Source organism: Equus asinus, chromosome 11, assembly GCF_041296235.1.
Source record: "Equus asinus isolate D_3611 breed Donkey chromosome 11, EquAss-T2T_v2, whole genome shotgun sequence".
In the NCBI taxonomy this organism is placed as follows: Eukaryota; Metazoa; Chordata; class Mammalia; order Perissodactyla; family Equidae; genus Equus; species Equus asinus.
In genome coordinates this window covers 13,000,725-13,020,246 of record NC_091800.1, presented here as the reverse complement: position 1 = coordinate 13,020,246, position 19,522 = coordinate 13,000,725, and the positions used below count along the sequence as shown (strand labels likewise).

The following is a 19,522-nucleotide window of genomic DNA, read 5'->3' as shown; positions in this document are numbered from 1 at the left end:
GCTACAGCTCAGAAAATAGGTCTTCATCCCTGTCTGAAGGAATGAGAAACTTTTTTAAAGAAGAGTCAAATATGCAAGAATAAGCAAGTATGTACACTGGAAATGATAAACACTAGATAACATAAGGAAGCTGGAAAATAAGAATAACTATTCTAAAGAAAACTATCTGGTTCTGTAAACCAGTGTTGTAAATGGCCTCCATTCCTTAAAACCTAAGAGCCTGGGTTCTGCTCCTTTGTCCCTAAGGGCCAAGAAGGTCGCTGCCAACTTACCAGGGGAGGTCGCTGTTCTTTGCAAATCTCCAGGAAATGCTGCTATCACCTTCTGCCCCTCAAAGTCATGGCGCCTGTGAAGGAATGAGATGGGCTGTAGTTCAAGGGGAGATAGGCACAGAAGGGCTGTCAGAGCCTCCGTGGGATCTAGTCAGAGTCTGGCCTGAGGCCAAAGGGTCTGAATGTTCCCCTTGGCTTTCCCAAAACTCTGAAGAGAAATATAGTTCCTCAAGAGGAGAAAGGTCATTTCCTTTGGTTATTGGACCCTGACAATGGAAACGTGGTTCTTATTTGTTCCAACCATTGCTGTGTTTCCTATCTTATGTTATATTTGACGTTGGTTTTTTTCTAACTTGTTTTTTTTCCTTTTTGATCATAAGCAGCTCAGAAAGGGAAATATGGTACTAATCATACAAGCTTAACGTGCTAATCCCAGTCTTCATGACATCTCCTTCCTAAGTCTTTAAAATCTGGTCTGAGCAGGGGGAGGGAGGTTTAGGAAACATTCAACAACCAGCACACAAGCCACCAGTCCCCTCAGCACAGGGCACTTCACAGACGCTCACAGGTCCTCTGTCACATAACCACTTCCCTGATTCAGGACAGAGTTGCTAAAAAGGAAGAGGTTTTCATTTTCAGTCCCATCCTTTGTGTTAATACATCCTATTGGCTTTTAAAGGAAAGAAAAAAAGAGCAGAATAGGTAAGAGAATACATCTATCTGGACTTTTCTTCTTAAGGAGTTTTTAAGGCAATTGTTTTGATGCCTTATTTTTTTTTCTTGAGAACCTTAAACATTCTTTCTTTAACTGAAAAATCTTAAGAATAAATACAAAGTACTTGATTTAACATGTTGCTAATGCAGATGAAAATTCTGCACAAAATTAAGACTGCTGATTAATCTGTGGGATGACCCTAGGTCAACAGTTTGCACTTTTTAATGGTGGTGGAAATCATTATTAAAAACTGAATCTTGTGTGAAGTACCAACACGTAAAGTCAATAAAATTTGGGTGTTCTCATTGAAATGAGGGTTAAGGCCTAAATGTCCTCTCCCTTTAATCTTTCCCCAGCTCCCCTCCTTTCTCAAACACACACCTCACATACTCTCCCCACGCTCGTGGGAGACACACACCACGCTCTGAGGAGGCCCCTGACGTGCCTCCCCCTTATGGAAAGCCCTAAGGGACACAATTTTAGAGCCACAGATCTCGATGGGCCTCATTCTTTCTAACCCCACGATACCACACTTTATAGGTGGCCACATTGGTTATCCTGAATGTGATTAGCCTTTTGGCACGTCCAACATTAGACTTTTGCTTATTCATCTCCAAAGACAATCCAGGAAATTTAAAAGGCACCACATTTAATTCTTCTTTTATTTCTCATCACCCTTTTATGAAAACAGAAATAAAAATAAATTACGGTAATTAAGGTGATTTGAAGGAACCTAGAGGTTTCACCTGGATCTACTCTTAGGCTTAAGTTTTTTGTTTAAGTTAATGTGTTAAACAAATACTTACCAAACTCCTTGTACACGCAAGACAGTTAATTGTCTGAACCAACCAGGCTAGGGCAGTGTGGTGAAACGGAAAGGACGTGGTCTTTGGAGTTATCCCAGTTCAACCAGTTACTGCCTTTTCCCACTGGGCCTCAGTTTCTTCATCTGTAAATTGGGGATAATGCCCAACTCACAATGTGGTTGTAAGGTTCAGTGGGATAATGCATATGAAAATACCTATCTTAGCACGTGGCCCCAAACATACTGAATTTCTCCTGAGATTGGGGGAGCATGGGGGGAAGGGCTAACAAGTTCTCTGTGCTGTAACCATTGAGTGGAGAGTAAAAGCCTGACATCTAGTGGTGGGAGTGACAGTTGCACCACGCCTTGTGGCATGGTTTAGTCTCAGGCGTTTCCAATTTGAACCTGCGTCAGAACCACCTGGAGAACCAGGCTCCTCTCCTAAAGAACCTGATATTGCAGTTCCTGACCAAGGCCAGGGAAGGTGTCGACTGAAGAGCTCTCCAAAATGGTAGTTTGAGGTCACTAACCTGAGGGTTCAGAGAGAGGCCGGTAGGTGAGAAAGGTCTTTATTTTAAGCTTTTCATAAAAAGAGGTTTGTGCCTACAAGGGAACAAAGGTAAGAAAATATTTTACAAAAGAGTGGATTTCCAGGGTTCAAAGTCAAGCAAACCTAGCCCAAACTAAGAATGGTCCCACAGAGAAAAATCAGCAACGTTAGCTCTTTCCATGGAAAGAGAGAGAGAGAGAGACTAAGGCAAGCCTACAAGGAAGCACTACACTTATCTTCTCATCACAATTCATTCTCTGGGAAACAAAGAAAGTCAGTTGTAGTGTTTCTATACATTTAACAAGCATTCATCCAACAAATATTAATTTAGCACCAGGTACATTCCAGGAACCATGTCGGTCCTTGAGGATATAAGTTGAACAATATTGATTCGGTATATTCTCTTACAGATCTCATGGGCTACTGGGGAGATGATCAAGTAATCAGGCATTAAAGTAGAATCTGAGTGTTAAGACATAGAAAAGAGAGGAAGGTGTGGAAGCATGTGGAAAGCCATCTGTATTACTTTCCTGTCACTGCTGCAACAAATTGCCAGACTTAGTAACTTAAAACAACCTAAGTTTATTATCTTACAGTTCTCAGTTTAGAAGTCCAAAAGGGATCTTAGGGGCTAAATCCTGGAGTCCACAGAGCTATGCTCCTTTGGAAGCGCTAGGGAGGAATCTGCCTTCTTGCCTTTTTCAGCTTATGGAGGGTCCCTGAGTTCCTCGGCTCATGGCTTCACCACTGTGACCTCGGCTTCCGTTCTCACATCTCTTTCTCTGATTCTGACTCTCCAGATACCTTCTTATTAGGACCCTCATGATTAAATTAGGTCCATCTGGATAATCCAATATCATCTCCCCACCTCATTATTCTTGACTTCATCACAGCTTGACTTCATCATAGCTTTTGCTATGTAAGGTAACATGTTGACAGATTTTGGCAGTAAGACACGGACATGTCTGGGGAGTCATTATCCTATCACCACACCATCTCACCCAGCCTTGGGGAATCAGAAGACTTCCTAGAAGAAGAGATATCTGAACTGAAATTTAACTGATAAAATACATTTCTGGGGAAAAAAAGGTGGAATAAGTGAAGGAGGGGGATCAGTCATAGGCAGAGGAAGATTTCCCAAACAGAGAAAATGTGAGAAGACTCAGAGGTGAAAGGAAGCATGTTTATGGAACTAAAGAAAGTGCTTTAGGGCTGGGTGGAGGGTGGGGGAGGGAAGGGATGAGAAGGCTGTAGAAAGTAATCAGTGGTCAGAGCACAGAGAACAATGCCAAAACCTGTATTATGGACTTAGAATGTATCCTAAGGGTAACAGGGAGCAACTAAAGAAGTTTAAGTAGAAATATCATTTCACTGTGGTGTGAAGCTTGGAAAAGAGCATGGTTGGAGGCTGTTGTAGAAATCCCAAGAAGAGATAATATAGCTGCCTGAACTAAGGGTTGGGTGGTTAATAACCCTTATTGGTTCACACTACAAGGCTCCTTCACCCACCATCTACGTGACCTCTGCAAAGTGCTTAACCTCTTTGTATCACATTTACCTTATCTGTAAAAATGAGAATAACAGTAGAGCTCACTGGAGCTTACCCAGCAGTGTTGTTCTGAGGAATAAACAAAGAGAGTCACTTAAAGCACTTGGTACAGAGCCTGGTGCACAATAAAAGTCCAGTTAAGGTTAACAGTTGTTATTTAATGGTCATTTCAGCATGAATGGAGACAGCTGAGGGGATGTAAGAGATACTTAGGAGAAAGAATGACTAGGACTACTGACAGGTTGCTAAAGTGAGGTGAGGTAGACCAGGAAGCCAAGGCTGATGCTCTGGTATCTGGGCAGGCGGTTGACTCAGTGGTGCTGCAGACAATGGTGGCTCAGAACACAGGGAAAGAACTAAGATGTGCACATGCGGGGAGTGGGGTGGGGGCGGTGACTGGTCCTATTTTCAAAATGTTGAATTGGGGGGCTGGCCCGGTTGCTTAGTGGTTAAGTTCGTGCACTTCACTTCAGCAGCCCAGGGTTTTCAGGTTCAGATCCCAGGCACAGACTTAGCACCACTAGTCAGGCCCCACTGTCGCAGTATCCCCATAAAATAGAGGAAGATTGCCAATAGATCTTAGCTCAGGGCCAATCTTCCTCACACACACACACACACAAAAATCTTGAGTTTGGAGGTGGTTGTGAGACTCTCAAGAAGAGAGATCTGATAGACATTGGTTGGATATGTTTAGAAATATTTGAGCTGGAGATCTCTATTTGGGAGTCATTAATTGAATCCAACAGAGTGAATGAGATCACCCAGGAACACACATAAAGTGAGGAAGACAGACCTCAGGAAGATATGGATGGAGAAGACTTTGAGCTTTCCTTCTCATGGCATCTATCACCCTTGATTGTAATTCTTGTTTAACAACCCCATCAGACTGCTGGCTCCCTGAGGGGGGTGAGCATGTCTAACTTGCTCACCATTATCTCTCCAAAGAGTAACATTGAGCTGACGTACAACTCCACTCAATAAATATCTCCAGTTGAATGATTAAGTTACAGGCATCCTTCAAAGCCAAAAAAGGATAATAAGTATAATGTATAGCAGAAAGAAGCCACCAAAGGTCCTTGAAAGTCCAGCATGAAGACAATTAATATTGTAGCAGTATGCAGATGGTGTTAAGGAGTTTGTAATAATGGGATACATGAGAAGTTGGTAACTAAAAGTAGAATAATCACTCTAAGATGAGCTATGAGGGAAGAATTGACAGGACGTGGTTATTGGACGATGATGATAGAAGATGATATGCAAAAATGAGACTTACAGAATGATAGTGTCATTGAGAACAGGATAAAGGGTCATCTATATCCCCGGGTGATTCAAGTATAGTCCTGTCTGTTGACAGATCACTTTTTGGTCCAATAGTTCTGGGGTGATGGGAGCCTTACAATGGGCATCCTAAGCCAATACCTAAGATATTCCTTTTCATGTATTTACACACTCATTCCACAAACATTCATTGAGCACCTGCTGTATGTCAGGACATGGAAATGAGTGAGACATCATACTGTCTCTAAGAGAGACAGGTATATTGTATCAGTGTTATAGTAAGAAATTTAAACAAATAGAGCTACAACATTGATTTTATATTCTGGATATAGAACACTCTATCAAAATTGTTTTGTCGAGGTCAGTAATGATCTCCATGTTGCCATACTAAATAGTCAACTCTATGTCCTCGTCTTACTTGACCTATCAACAACATTTGAAACAGTTGATCACCCTCTATTCTTGTAATGCTTTCTTCCCTTGGCCCTGGTTTGATTTCTACCTTACTAACTACTCCTCTTTAGTCTCTTTGGATGATTCTTCCTCACCTCCATGACTTCTAAACATTGGATTGCCTTAGAGGTTGGTACTTGGACCTCTTCTCTATCCATACTCAACTCCTCAGTGATCTCATCTAATGTCTTGGCTTTAAAATACCATCTGTATGCTGAAGACTTTTATATTTTTATCTCAAGCCTGAACTTTTTCCATAGTTTCCTGGTCATGTAACCAAACGCCAAACTGACATGTCCTCTTGGATGTCTATTAGGCATCTCAAACCTAGCATGTCCAAAATGCAACTCCTGACCATCCCTCCAAAACCAGCTCTTCCCATGATCTTCTCATCTTAATAATGGCAACTTGATCCTCCTAGTCACTCTGGCCAAAATACTTGAACTCATCTTTGATTTCCCTTTTTCTCTCACACCCCACAGCAAATCAATTGGAAAATCTTTAGGCTTTATTGTCACACTATACACAGGACCTCATCTCCTCCACCACTACCAAACTTGTCCATGCCATGGCCATCTCCTACTTGGACAATTACAACTAACTGTTCTCCCTGCGTCTATACCTGCCTTCCTACAGCCTTGTTTTAACACAGAAACCAGACGATCCTGTTAAACATGTTAGATCACTCTGCCACTCAAGCCCTGCTTTCCGTCTCGCTCAGAGAAAAGCCAGTGTCCTTTCAAGGCCTGTTTACCTCTCAGACCTCAGATCCTCCCCTTGGTCACTCTTCCCCAGTCATACCAGCCTTGATGTTTCTCAAACATGCCAGACACTTGTTTGTTCCTTCTGCCGGGAACAGTTTTTGCCTAGAGAGCTATGTCTGAATCTTTCGTCTCCTTCATATTTTTGCTCAAATGTAAAGCTGAGATGAGAGGCACAATTTGCTCTTGTGAACCAGTACCAGCAGGCTACAGCACACCTCTGGGAGGCTGAGTAACTTGCCTAGAGTCAATTTGCTAACTGTCCATCTCTGTGAGATTTAAAGACGCATCCCTTCAAATGCCTGAACGATTCTGATAGCACTAAAAAATCCACCTTGGGAATACCAAATTATGTTTCCTTCCTCCAACAGGCTTCTTCCCAGCAAAGCACAGAGAAGGTGACATGATTTGCCACACAGTCCTTTGGTTTGGGATGCAGAGGGTGAAACAGACAGAAAGTGGAGAGAATGGTTACTCAGTGAATTTCACTCATGCTCAGCTTTTGAAGACAACCTGCCTCTTCCTGGCAAATGCCTAGATAACAAGACAATGCCTTACCTCAGGTGCTCATAAGATGTTCCATTCAAAAGCCATGCTGGGCGGGAGGCAGTCCCCAGGTAAAGCAGAAAGCAGACCCACAAATCTGAAAAGGAAAGTGAGAACAGGCTTAGACGGGCAGATCTAGCTAATCCTGTGATGGTAGAACTTACAATTCCAGGACAACTGCTTTCCCTTTGTAAGGGTTAGAGAGGGAACATTTGCTTTTTTGGGGAACCATCTAAGATGATTCGAATAAGGACTAAATATATATTCCCAGCCCCAAATAACCTGCCTTTATGAACCCAGAAATATAAATAAAATTTGAAGGTAATAAAAGCCTTTTTAAAGTGCTTAAAATGTGCCAGATACTGTGCAGACTATTTTACATAAATGAGTTCATTTAACCTTCACAACAACTCTCAAATTAGGTATTATTCTTGCTATTATGCAAATGTGGGGACTAAGGCTAAGAGAGATTAGGTAAATTGGCTCAGGTCGGTGGTAAATGACAGCGTCAGACCTATTCATCCCCAAAGCGTTGTGCCTTCCACTACATCAGACACTGAAGACAAGTAAAGGGGTGTGGGCAATGTCTCCTACAGAGAAGGAGGCTGAGGACAAGGCTGACTTCCCTGTTGAACACTTCTTTATCCACCCAGACCTGCCTCCTCCAACCCTGAGTGCCCCCTCCATAAAGCGCTGCAGATCGCGGCCACTAGAGGGCAGACATGGCCTAAAAAGTCACCAGAGCATTGAGGAACTGGGTCCTGCCTATTTTCTCCCTTGGTCTCATTCAGACCAGGACTGGAAGAGGTACATCTGGGGCTTCAGAATAAGTGGTAATAATTACCACGTACATTTACACAGCCCTTCACAGTTCACAAGTCCCTTCTAAATCACATTTCATTTCATCATTGGCACAGCCTCATCAAATAATGTTTTTTATCATCTTCACTTTACAGAAGCACTTATAAAAAGAGACAGATGCCAAAGATCTCACTATCAATATTTTTCTAGATTGAAGAGAGTTGTTAGAACCATGGAAAGCATTGATCCCTCAAAACAAATTGGTCCGATGGGATAAGCAGCCCAAAGGGAGAGTGTAGACACTTAGATAGAGGGAACAGCCCTGTCTTGTTCAGTCCTGGGCTCCTAGCAAACAAGTGCTCAAGAAATATTAATCAGCTAAGTAAAGAAAAGAACCTCAAGAACCTACCCTATCAAGTTCACTGTCTTCAAGATTTTACAAATAGGGCTACTGGGCATTATTATCCCATTTTAAAAGGAGAGTATCCGAAACTCCGAGAGACTAACCTTAAACCACAAAGTTTTTCAGTGAAAAAAGTGGGACTTGGATTAGTGTTTACTTTCAGAGCTCTTTTTACCATACTTCACCATAATCTAGATCCAGAACCCACAGAAGATCAAAAAAAAATCAAAGTCAAAAGAGATGTAACCCAACCGCCAGGTTCTAGGAGGCTGGGGAAGTTCAGGCCATCTGTCACTGATAGGACGGGTCATCTATGGTATGTCCAGCTCACTCAATCTGACCAGCTTTAGAGACAGCTGCTCACCTCACCCTGTTCACAGAGTTGTAGCAAGTTATAGGTAACAACAAGGCATGGGAAGAACACTTTGAAGCCTTACTATTAAAAAGGAAAGGTTAGGGGCCAGTCCCCTACCCTATTGGTTAAGTTCGGCGTGCCCTGCTTTGGCGGCCCTGGTTCACAGGTTCGGATCCAAGGCACAGACATACACCACTCTTCAGCAGCCATGTTGAGGTGGTGACTCCCATGTAAAATGGAGGAAGATTGGCATAGATGTTAGCTCAGGATGAATCTTCCTCAGGAAATAAACAAATAGATAAAACCTTCCTTAATATTTCCAGCTAAAACTAAACCCTCTACCTTCGTTCTGGACTGTATCACTGCTACTTCTTAATAATCCTGTTACAAAATATATCTTTAAAGAAAAAAGGAAAGGTTAAGAAAAACTAATTCTAACTAGGTCATTAAGATGACCCACCACAGACTAGCTGGTTAGAACTTCTACCAAGCTACAGTGATGGTACCTGAGCTAAGACAATGGCAAACACTAGTTTGAAATCTCGCTGGAGGAAAAGTGAGGGGGAAAGAGCTTACTGAACTTAACATTTCTTCAACCAAGTTCCAATCTTTCTACTGCAGTAACTATGAGAAGAGTCTTCAGTCATACCTCCCAGCCATTCCTCTACCCAACCAGCCTATTCTGTCTTGGTGAACTGTTGTCTGCTGCCTCTTCAGCTGATATTTCTTTTGGACTATCTGTTTTATTCTAAACTCTGGCTTCACCCTGAGATACTGACTGGTGAATGCCCTTAGCACCATATTCTACAACCCTAGCATCAAATCCACCCCACCCTACTTCTAATCCAGACCCCAGAATCCCATGGTGTGTGGAGCCCTGGTCCTACATTTCAGTAAAAAGGTTCCCACAGAAAGACAGCCATTTTCACATCATCAATTCAATGTCATTCAACAAATACTGATTCAATTTCATTCAACAAAAATTTACTATGCACATTCTATGTTCAAGAGTTGTGCTAGGTACAGGCAAGGAGCCAAATAAAATTAAAATAAAGATCCATATATTCATAAGGTTTAATAATATATTGGAAATGGGGACAGATTAGGGAAAGATAATCTTAATATATGATGAAATAGGTTGAACTTCATCATAAGTAGAAAATGCTACAGGTATCCAGAGGAGGAAGAGATTGCAATCAAATTAGAAGGATCTTGGGAATCTTTGTAAAGGAGTTGGCATTTAATAAACACTAAAAGAGATCAAAGAGAAGAGAGTTCCAAGAAAGAAAATGACACCCTCAAGAGCACGTGCAGAGAAAGCACTGAAAGTACGTCTAGATTTGTGGAATGGCCCAGTGTGGCTGAAGAATGGAGAAATGGAATTCTGGAAAGGGTGAAGGGGGTGGTCAGCCACATGGCTTCCTGAGATTCAGAAAGGGGACAAATGAAACTAGCCTTCCCAAACAAAAGGAACAATATGTTCTGACACATCAAGTATTGAGCAATGCTTAAACTGTAGCATTTCCACTGGGCAAGCTTGTGCTGGATGGAGCTCTTGGGTCCCTAGAGATTCACTTCATTAAAGTTGACTTGGAATATCTCTTCATGTCCCCCACCACAGTTCATTAAGTTCTTTCCCTCTGCTCTAACACCTCATAAAATTTCCACCTTTTCTTCCAAACCTTGATTCACTTCCTAGAAGAGCGGTAGTAATTTCACCTTTAATCACTAAATGTATCATCCCAAGCTGTCCGTCAGAGCTCACCTCCTACTCTCCCCACAGCCTCCAGATCTCCCACCTTCCATCCCTATCTGACATTTTGCTCATTCTTTGTGTTAAGCTGTGATTGTTAAAACTTGGTTCTGCCCATTTCCATCCCCAGGGATGCTGTGTGAGGCGTGTGTGCTGTGGTTTTCCATATGACAGGGATCACCGCTATTGTGTGGCTGGAAACGGAGCTCAGGAACAACTCCAGGGCTGGGGCAGGTACTCTATTAAGTGCATGACAGATGCTTTTTATGGTTAAAACCTAACACACTGATAGAAATCTGAACCTCCGTTCACAAACTGTTTTGAGAAATAGCTCAGGGGTGATCTGAGATGTGGCATCCAGTGATGGATTCATTCATTGGTGGTTTGCTGTTAATTCCCTGGCCCTCGTCAAGTGACAAGACTTTGAGTGATATGAGAATTTGTTACTTCTTTAGATGCCTCTCCTACCAGGGCTGAAGATAAATCAGTAAGACATGGACAGATGGCTTTCTCCAGATTGGCAATCATCCAACGTTCCCAGAGCAAGGATGAGAATGCTGAAGAGACGTGGTCCTTCTATCTGTGTGTCCATTTCCAAAGGGCATATTATGAAGTTGTCCAAAATAGCCAGGAAACCTTATTGATTAAAGCTCCAATAATTTTCAAAACAATCTCCATTGATTTAATCTTTCGGAATCTTTTGGAAGGGCACAGAACTGAGATGTAGTTTTATGTCATCTGTTGGGGGAAAAAGACTTTACTAAGTAAGCAACGTTGATCTGTGTATTTTCTCTCCTTTTCCATCTCTATGAATTATTTTCCCAAATTTTACATATATATTTTTTCCTCCCATCTAATTGACTAATCTCATTATTAGTCAAACATTTAGAATTAGTTAAAAGATACATTGACTTGGCTGCTAAAAGTAATAGAAGAACAAAGAGAGATTCTACACATTCTGATAGTGTGTAGAAGTGGGGTGGGGTTTGAAGACTTTTGCTCTGAATGCATAATTTACACCATCCTTTAAAAATCAGAATACTAAGAAGTTCAAAAACATGGATATAGAACATGGTGACAACGTAAAGACTTTAGGGAATTTAAGTATGCATGAGTGTTGATGTACATTCTTTTTCCTGTAATTAACTTTACAAATTAAACTGTGCACACCTTAAGTGAGTATTCCATTTTATTTTCACCAAATATTCCCTGCTCCTCCAGTGGTTTGCCTTTATTTGTGCAGTCCAAGGTAAGGTCGAGCATTAGCTATTATCAAATAATGTGTTTTCACAAACAAATATGCACATAACAATTCCTTATCTTTGTGGCTGTGTGTCCATAAATGCAAGCTGGATGCATGAGAAGGATTTTATCATCCCCAGGTTGGGTTACCATATTCATGTGGTCTCATGATGAACTTGAAGACAGACACACTAGGCCTGCCTGTCCTCACACCACAAGAACTCTGAAGGCCAGATCTGTGAAACATGTCCATCCACCTGTGCTTGTTTAAACCTTTCAGCTGTCAGCATGTGCCCTGTTCAGTTTCTTCTCATGAGTCCCTACACTCCAGGCTTTACTCACTGCATTTTTTTCCTGTTAAGACTATTCCAAAACTGCTCAGTTAACATACTAAAACAAACACATCCAAGTTAGGCATTCCTTTGGTTATGCTTTTTTTGTCCTTTCACCCCAACCCACAAAAGAGGGCAGTTGCCAGGAACTACCAAATTCTGGCCTTAAAAAGCCTAGTACGTGGTCCCAAATCGAAGACTCTTATTTATTAGATGTTTGTGAGCATCCTGGACTAAGCACAAGGAATTGTTTCAAAGAACCATTCTCTAAGGAGAAATCAATTTACAGAGAGTGAAGACTCACACCCTCATGGCTTCTCACTGCCCACAGGATACATCCTGCCTCTTTGGCTCTCTGTCCTGGCATTTGAGGCCTCCTCACTGAGAACTTCCTGCCTCCCTAGCCCCCTCCCAAAAGTGCTTCAACATGAGCCCTTTGCTGCCTGCTCTCTGACTTTGCCAATGTCTTGCTCCTTACTTGGAGTGCACCATCCTCCTGACCTGGCCAAATGCCTTTCCACCCCCTTTGAAATCTGCTCTTCATCCCCTCTAAAACCTTTCTGCACCACTCGGGTCTACCTCTCTTCTCTGAATTCAGAGACCTATTTATCCACACTGTTTATTTCCCAAATGTCATGTACTTCGTTATGACTTTGTTGTGTCTTATCATTAACTTCTCATATTATTGACTTGTCATTTATATGACCTTTCTTTACAACTAGACCCTAAGTTTCTTGAGAGCATGGACCCTGTTTTCTACATCTTTGTATCCCATGGTGCCTAGCATAGCACACAGTAGGGAGTCAATACATATTTGTTAATAACACAAAAGAACAAAATAGCTCAAGAACCTCCAGAAGCCTTATCCTCTGAGAGACTGAAAATATGTATTCAGTGATGCTAACTTTCTGGAGAAACAGAAAAAGCCAGCTCTCCTCATTGCATGAGTTCCATGTGCAGGCTCAAGCCCTTCCTCTCCCCACAGCCTCTGATGACACCTGAAAGAGGCCCAGGAGGAGAGATTCTCCAAACGGCCCCTGCTCTGCCCTCTTTCCACTCCATACAGCTAGACTTCTTATCTGGGTCAACAGTTTAACCCTTGATCTTTCACTGCCCTTTCCTTTCCGCCACATTAGAATCCATCGGCTCCAACAATGATCAAGATCAAATCCCCCATGCTACATCTATTTTCCCTCCATCCCTGCATGGGATACATGATACCTCGTCCCTCTAGTTATTCACACTCTCCACTATTGTCATCCTTGTAATGCTTTGCAGCTCTCCCACTCAGCCCCATTCCTTCCAAACCCGTGCACTCTACCCTCTTGTTCTCTCCATTATCGACGAACTTCCTGTTCCCTCAGACCCCTCTTTGAAACTCCTCCCCTGTCTCCACCTTAACTGTCACTGGCTCTCCCCTAAAGGCAACAGTTCTCCTACTGTCCCAAGAAACTGCTCATTTTCCCATGCCCTTGTTAAATGAGATATGATATATACAATACTCAGCCCTTGGTGTGGTACCCCATAAGGCCTCCTGAAATGGGAGCTGTTAATATTCCATTGTTATAATTATCATTGTTATTACTCCCAAGGTCAGGAGGTGAGGTCACTGTCCTTCCACTCCCCCAAAGTATTTCTAGACTATCCTCCTCCACCTTCTGTGAAGACCCTTGCCCTGTGGAGTGCATGCTACCTGGGCACATCACCCTTGCCTCCACCCTGGAACTGTCAACAGAGTCTCCGGCTCATAGTTGCTTTGTCTTGTCCCCATGTACCAGCCCCACCCCATTTCACTTCCTTGCCTCTGCAATTTCAATTTCATGGTGTGGCATCTCCACCCGACTCTTACCCAAAACCTAAACTCTCTTGTCTGTCTCTCATTTTTTATGATCTCCTCGAACAAATCTCTTCCCTGGATGGTATCAATTTTGCTTTCTCTGTGCCAGCACCTGAGCAGGTAAGCCATGGACTCAACTTGCTAATGTTTATACAGGAGTTTTTTTCATGCACTTCATGAGATAGATCATTTTGAAGTTTCTTTCTGTGATATATTATTCAAATCAGTGAGTATTTACAGCGGATCTGGTTTGCTCCAAACTCTGATAGCAGCGAAGACACTGACATGGCCATAGGCTTCTTGAAGACTAAAACTGTGACTGTAGGTCTGTAAAATAAATTGGGAAGATGTTTATCTTTTTATACTGTTGAAGAGTTTTAAGAGAACAAAAATTAACCTATCCCTTAAAAGTTTGATAATGGTTAATGTTGATTTTAATGTAGGGTTTTGGCCTTTGAAGATGAGAATCATTAAGAAATGGATGTTATTTAAATTGGCAGGGATTCAGTAATAGAACCAGGAAGGAACACTTGACTTTAACCATGTCTTTGAGTTCTGGACTGTTCTTCAACTCTTTACTGTTGGTCAAGACAGTATCTTCTGGACGTTTGGTATTGAATCGCCTGTTGCAGACTATACATGAAAACAATTATTTAATAGATTGCTGAGTGACTTACTTGGGCACAGAACTCCATTTTCCTCATCTCAAGACTATAACATGTAAACCTTGCCTGAGTTTCCAGCCTGCCTGTAAATCTAAAACTTGCCAGCCCCTACAATTACATGAGCCAATTTCTTTTTTTTTTTTTCAAAGATTGGCACCTGAGCTAACAATTGTTGCCAATCTTGGTTTTTTTTTCTTCCTTTCTTTTTCTCCCCAAAGCCCCCCAGTACATAGCTGTATATTCTAGTTGTGAGTGTCTCTGGCTGTGCGAGCCAATTTCTTAAAATAAATCTCCTTATATATATATATAAATACAAATATATATATCCTGTGGGTTCTATTCTGGAGAACCCTGACTGATACACCTATCCCAAAGTTTGCTTCATTTATGACTGTCCCTTCTCTCTCCAGGGACCATGATCTGTTATTATTTTCCTTTCTTTGAAGTCCTGGGCAACACAATCCATCATTCAATAGCTAAAGTTTTAATAAGCACTTAGGAGTATCTAAACCCTCAGGGACTTTCAAACAATAAATGTATGCAGTTTTTAGAGAATATTAAAGAAAAAAGTAATAAGACCTGGGAAAATGTTCACAAAATTATACAAAATTTTTTAAATCATAGAAAAATCTATAAGTACTTGGTGATCATGCCCAGTACACCGGTTCTTTTGGTTCTGGTTTTTCTTAAACTTCATTCCAATTAGGTATGATCCCAATTTTGATATTTTTTTTTAGTCAAAAACAAAACTGGAACAGAAGAACATTGTTCATCTCCTTGAGATGGAATTACATACAGAATGTCTAGCTTTTATTTACAATGAACATATATTGCTCTTATAATAAGAAAAAATAAAGATTCTGAAAAATAGAAATACTTATTTTTATTGTATGCAATTAAAGCAGAGTTGGAGGTTTTGTATAACATGGATGGAAGTAAAGAAATACTGAAAAACATTAGGAAATCGAGAACTCAGTGGTGTAGGAATGTAAGTCAATTCTCCTAACATCATAAACAAACGTATATGCAGGGCAGACAGAGAGACAAGAGGACAGATAATAGGATTAGCCATCCCATGATGGAAGAAATAAGAGATTCAGCTTCCTGCGAGAGCCAAACCCACAGGTCTGAACACTGGAGAATGGAATATGACATCTAACTGAAAAATAAGGCTGTTAATTGGGGCCCAGGGCCCCGGAGCATCAGCGCTGTATCAGCTCGTCAGCCCCAGCTGGGAACATCTCAAGTGAAATGGATGGATGAAGTTAGAAGTGACTGAGCAAGAAGAAAAGCTTTGGGAACAAAGCTCTATCCAGAGAAACGGAATGGTAAGGGAACTAAGAAAAGCGACTCAGCTCTTGTGCTGATTTTTTTAAGAAGGGAATGTGTCCATGGTAGGTTAAATTCAATTGTGTTGAATCTGGAAACACAACAACAAAAGATGAGAAAGATGTTCAAAAATACGTTTAAACTCTGAGAAACTTTATCAATCAAATGCCACCCATGAAGAGAAATCCTTCCGGATAAAAATCCCTCCACCAAATCATGTAAGGGCTTCATGAGTTTTTCAGAAGAAAAGCACCCTGGAAATTTAAGTTATTTTTATCACTTTTATTGAAAAGGCCATTTCTTTGCTCTAAGGCTGAATTCTTTGATGCAAGTTCAGTAGCTTTAGAGTGAATCTGAATGCAGTTTTCAGAGCAGCAAGAAAAATCATACAGTGTTGAGATGGCAAGCTTCCTCCAAGAAATAGTTTGAAAATAATTGATAAAGAAGCTTAGGGTTCCTCTGAGGCCTTGCGAGGTACAGCATTCACAGAACCTGGTGGTTTGAACAACACTTTCCTGTGATTACATACTGCTAAATTCTAAAACGCCATGCAGCAGTATAAGAGAAAAACATTCGTTTTTAACTCATTGTGGACAAAATGCATAGACGCATTTGAGGCTAAGGAGGTGGACCCTGATGTACCAATCAGGTTATCTTGTTTACTGATCTTAATGATCATTACCAATGCCATGGCCATCAGTTACTAGGCAGGGAAATGATTGCATCAGCCATTTCAGGCATTTGGCAAAGATATATCGAGTAGCAGGAGGAAGAAATGAGATAGAGCAAAAACAATTACAACAAAAGTACTTGGGAGACCAAGAGATATAATCTGGCCCATGACCTATGTAATAGTGCACAGTAAACAAGACAAAACCATTCTAATAAAAGAAAACATTGTATAGTTTTTAGAGTTTGGGCATTTTGTGGATCATTGATTTTTAGGGTTTTATTTCTGCTTTGTAACACAATTTGACCTCTGAAACTTCTTCTATATACTAAAAATCATTCATTTAATAATAATAATAGTCAACACATACTATGCTTTTTATATACCAGGCATCAGAGTTTACAGATACTATCCCACCACAACCCTTTAGGCTAGGAGCTTGTTTTCATCTCCATTTTACAGAAAAGAAAACTGAGTCACAGAGAGCTTGACTTGCCCAAGGTTATACAACTATTCAGTGACAGAACTCAGATTCAAACCCGGTTAACCCAGCTTAAATGTCAAGGCCTTTAGACTGCCATACCACACACTGCACCTTATATTTTATTGAGGATCTATTATGGACATGGCACTTTGCTAGTTTCTGTAGATTATGTGAAGTATAAGACAGGATTTTCTTTTAATTTTTATTAAGTAATATTCAGTATTTTTCTACTTTCCAAAAGCTCATGCACATATACACCTAGCAGTTTGCCACATAGCCTTTGGTGCCATCTCTACTGAAAATCCCCAAAACAGTAAAAATAGCTCACTGGCAAAGAGGAGCTGATAATATGACACCTAAATCTCATCTATCCCCAGAGTAACGTACGGATCACCTGTAAAGAGCAATGCATGGAGTAAACAAATGGCTCAGTAACAGCTCTCTGGACCGGAGGCCTATGCTAAAAGGCCTACGATGTCTGTGACGTCAACACTGAGAGAGCTCCCCAAGCATCCATGCTTAACCCACCCCCGCATCTCCAAGAGATCAACACCAGGGAGGTGGCCTGTTAAGGACAAGACTCATCTGAGTTGCCGTTGAATTACCTTTTGTTATAACTAAAGTAGAATAATCCAAGATATGGAAGCAATCTTAGTGGCCATCAATAGAGGAATGGATAAAGAAGATGTGGTACATATATACACACAATGGAATGTTATTATTGGGCTATAAAAAATGAAATTGTGTCATTCGCGACAATATGGGTGGACCTAGAGGGTATTATGCTAATTGAAATGTCAGACAAAGACAATTACAGTATGGCTTCACTCATACGTGGAATCTAAGAAACAAACAAACAAAACAAAACAGAAACAGACTCATAGGTACACAAAACAAATTGGTAGTTGCCAGAGGGAAGGGTGGTTGGGGGGCAGGTGAAATGGGTGAGGGGGATTAAAAGACACCAACTTCTAGTTATAAAACAAATAGGTTGCGGGGACTTAATGTACAACATAGGGAATATAGTCAATAATACTGTAATAACTTTATAGATGACAGACGGTAACTAGACTTACCATGGTAATCATTTCATAATGTGTATAAATATTGAATCACTACGACATACACCTGAAACTAATATGATATTGTATGTCAACTACACTTCAATGAAAAATAATTTAAAAATAATATACACAGGCTCCTTGGCACTGCCTATATAGCACTGATTTGTTATAATACTCTCATCACAGAAATATTTTTTATTAAAAATATTTAGAGACTATATAAATCCAAAATAGTGAGGAAGAGTACAATTATTAGGATGAAGCATATGAAATTACCAACATTCAAGCTTTTTGACCTACAAAAAGTGTTTTCTTCTACAGAGTGGATACTGTAAATAAAGTACTATCATAAGCTTTCAGTCAATGAACCGACTTCTCATAGGGTGCTTTGCTCAATTAGAAGGAGGTTCAACACTCTGTGGCCTCTCTCTCAATATCGTATATTCTTGGGGTTCAATTTGGACTCACAAATAACAAAGGGTGAGCAGGTGACAGTGACTCAGGTGCTGTAAAGCATGATGGAAGAGGTGGAGGGTGATGTTGAAGTGCAGGCTTGGTGGCTAGTGGCCTTCCCAAGGAATGTCAAAGAAGCACCGGGTGAAAGTCAGCTGCCAAGAAGGTAGGGATGCAAGCCTAAGACAGTATGAATAGCATCATAAGCCTCATCTTTGCACTGGAAAAACAAAACAAAACAGAGACATGTCACAACTTCAGGAGATGGGACAAGAACAAGTGACTGTCAAGATTGGCTCTTCATAGGGATTATCCTCTGGCAGCCCATGTTTCCAGAAAGCATCTCTGTATTAAACAGATATGCATAAAATGATAATGATAGGTCGACACTTCCTGAGGACTGTGACAGGCAAGGCACTGTGCTACCTGCCTTCATGTATGTACCAGAGAGGATTCCCCAGAGCAGCAGAACCAGTGGGATATATGTACAGTACATTGAGAGCTACTCAAGGAATTGCCTTACACAATGGTGAGGCTGGCAAGTTCCAAAGGCCTAGGACATGCCGACAAGCTGGAAACTCTCAGGCAGGAGCTGATGCTGCCATCTTGACGGAGAATTTCTTCCTCCTCAAGAAACCTTAGTTTTGCTGTTAAGACTTTTCAACTGGTTGGATAATGCTAACTCAGACTATAGAGGATAACCTCCTTTACTTAAAGTCAACTGATTATAGATATTCCCACATCTACAAAAGACCTTCAGAGCAACACCTAGATTCAGGTTTAATTGAATAACTGGGTACTATGGTCTAGCCAAGTTCACAGGTAAAACTAACCATCGCAACATATGCCATTTTTTCTTCATGAAAAATCCATTAGGATAGTACCATTTTATCCCCATTTTACAGGTGAAGAAAGAGAGGTTCAAGAAGATAAAGAATTTGTTCAGGATCACAGTTTGGAAGGATGGAGCCATCCTTTGAAACCTGGGAGTTTAACTTCAGAGGCTGTGAATTTAGCCACTGAGTTCTTCTGTCTCACCAAGGTGCAAAGATTTTCTGCTAAGGATTCTCTCATGTGAGGGCCGAGTAGGGAAAAGCCAGCAAAAGGTAAAGTGATGAGAGCTCAGCATTAGCTCTTGTGCATCAGAGAATCATGAGCTTTCCATTGTCATAGACTCCATGGCCCTCTCCCCGGGAAATGAACAC

General features: G+C 41.1%; 1 long non-coding RNA gene across 1 annotated transcript in view; it reads right to left on the bottom strand.

Moving 5' to 3' along the window:
• Nucleotides 1-19,522, bottom strand: part of LOC123288715 (uncharacterized) — a 73,276-nt gene that overhangs the window by 23,804 nt on the left and 29,950 nt on the right. Inside the window, exons 3-4 of the long non-coding RNA XR_011506851.1 lie at nucleotides 6,942-7,026; nucleotides 273-346 (exon numbers count right to left, since the gene is read on the bottom strand). This is a non-coding gene — a long non-coding RNA (uncharacterized lncRNA). The remainder of the gene's footprint in view (nucleotides 1-272; nucleotides 347-6,941; nucleotides 7,027-19,522) is intronic.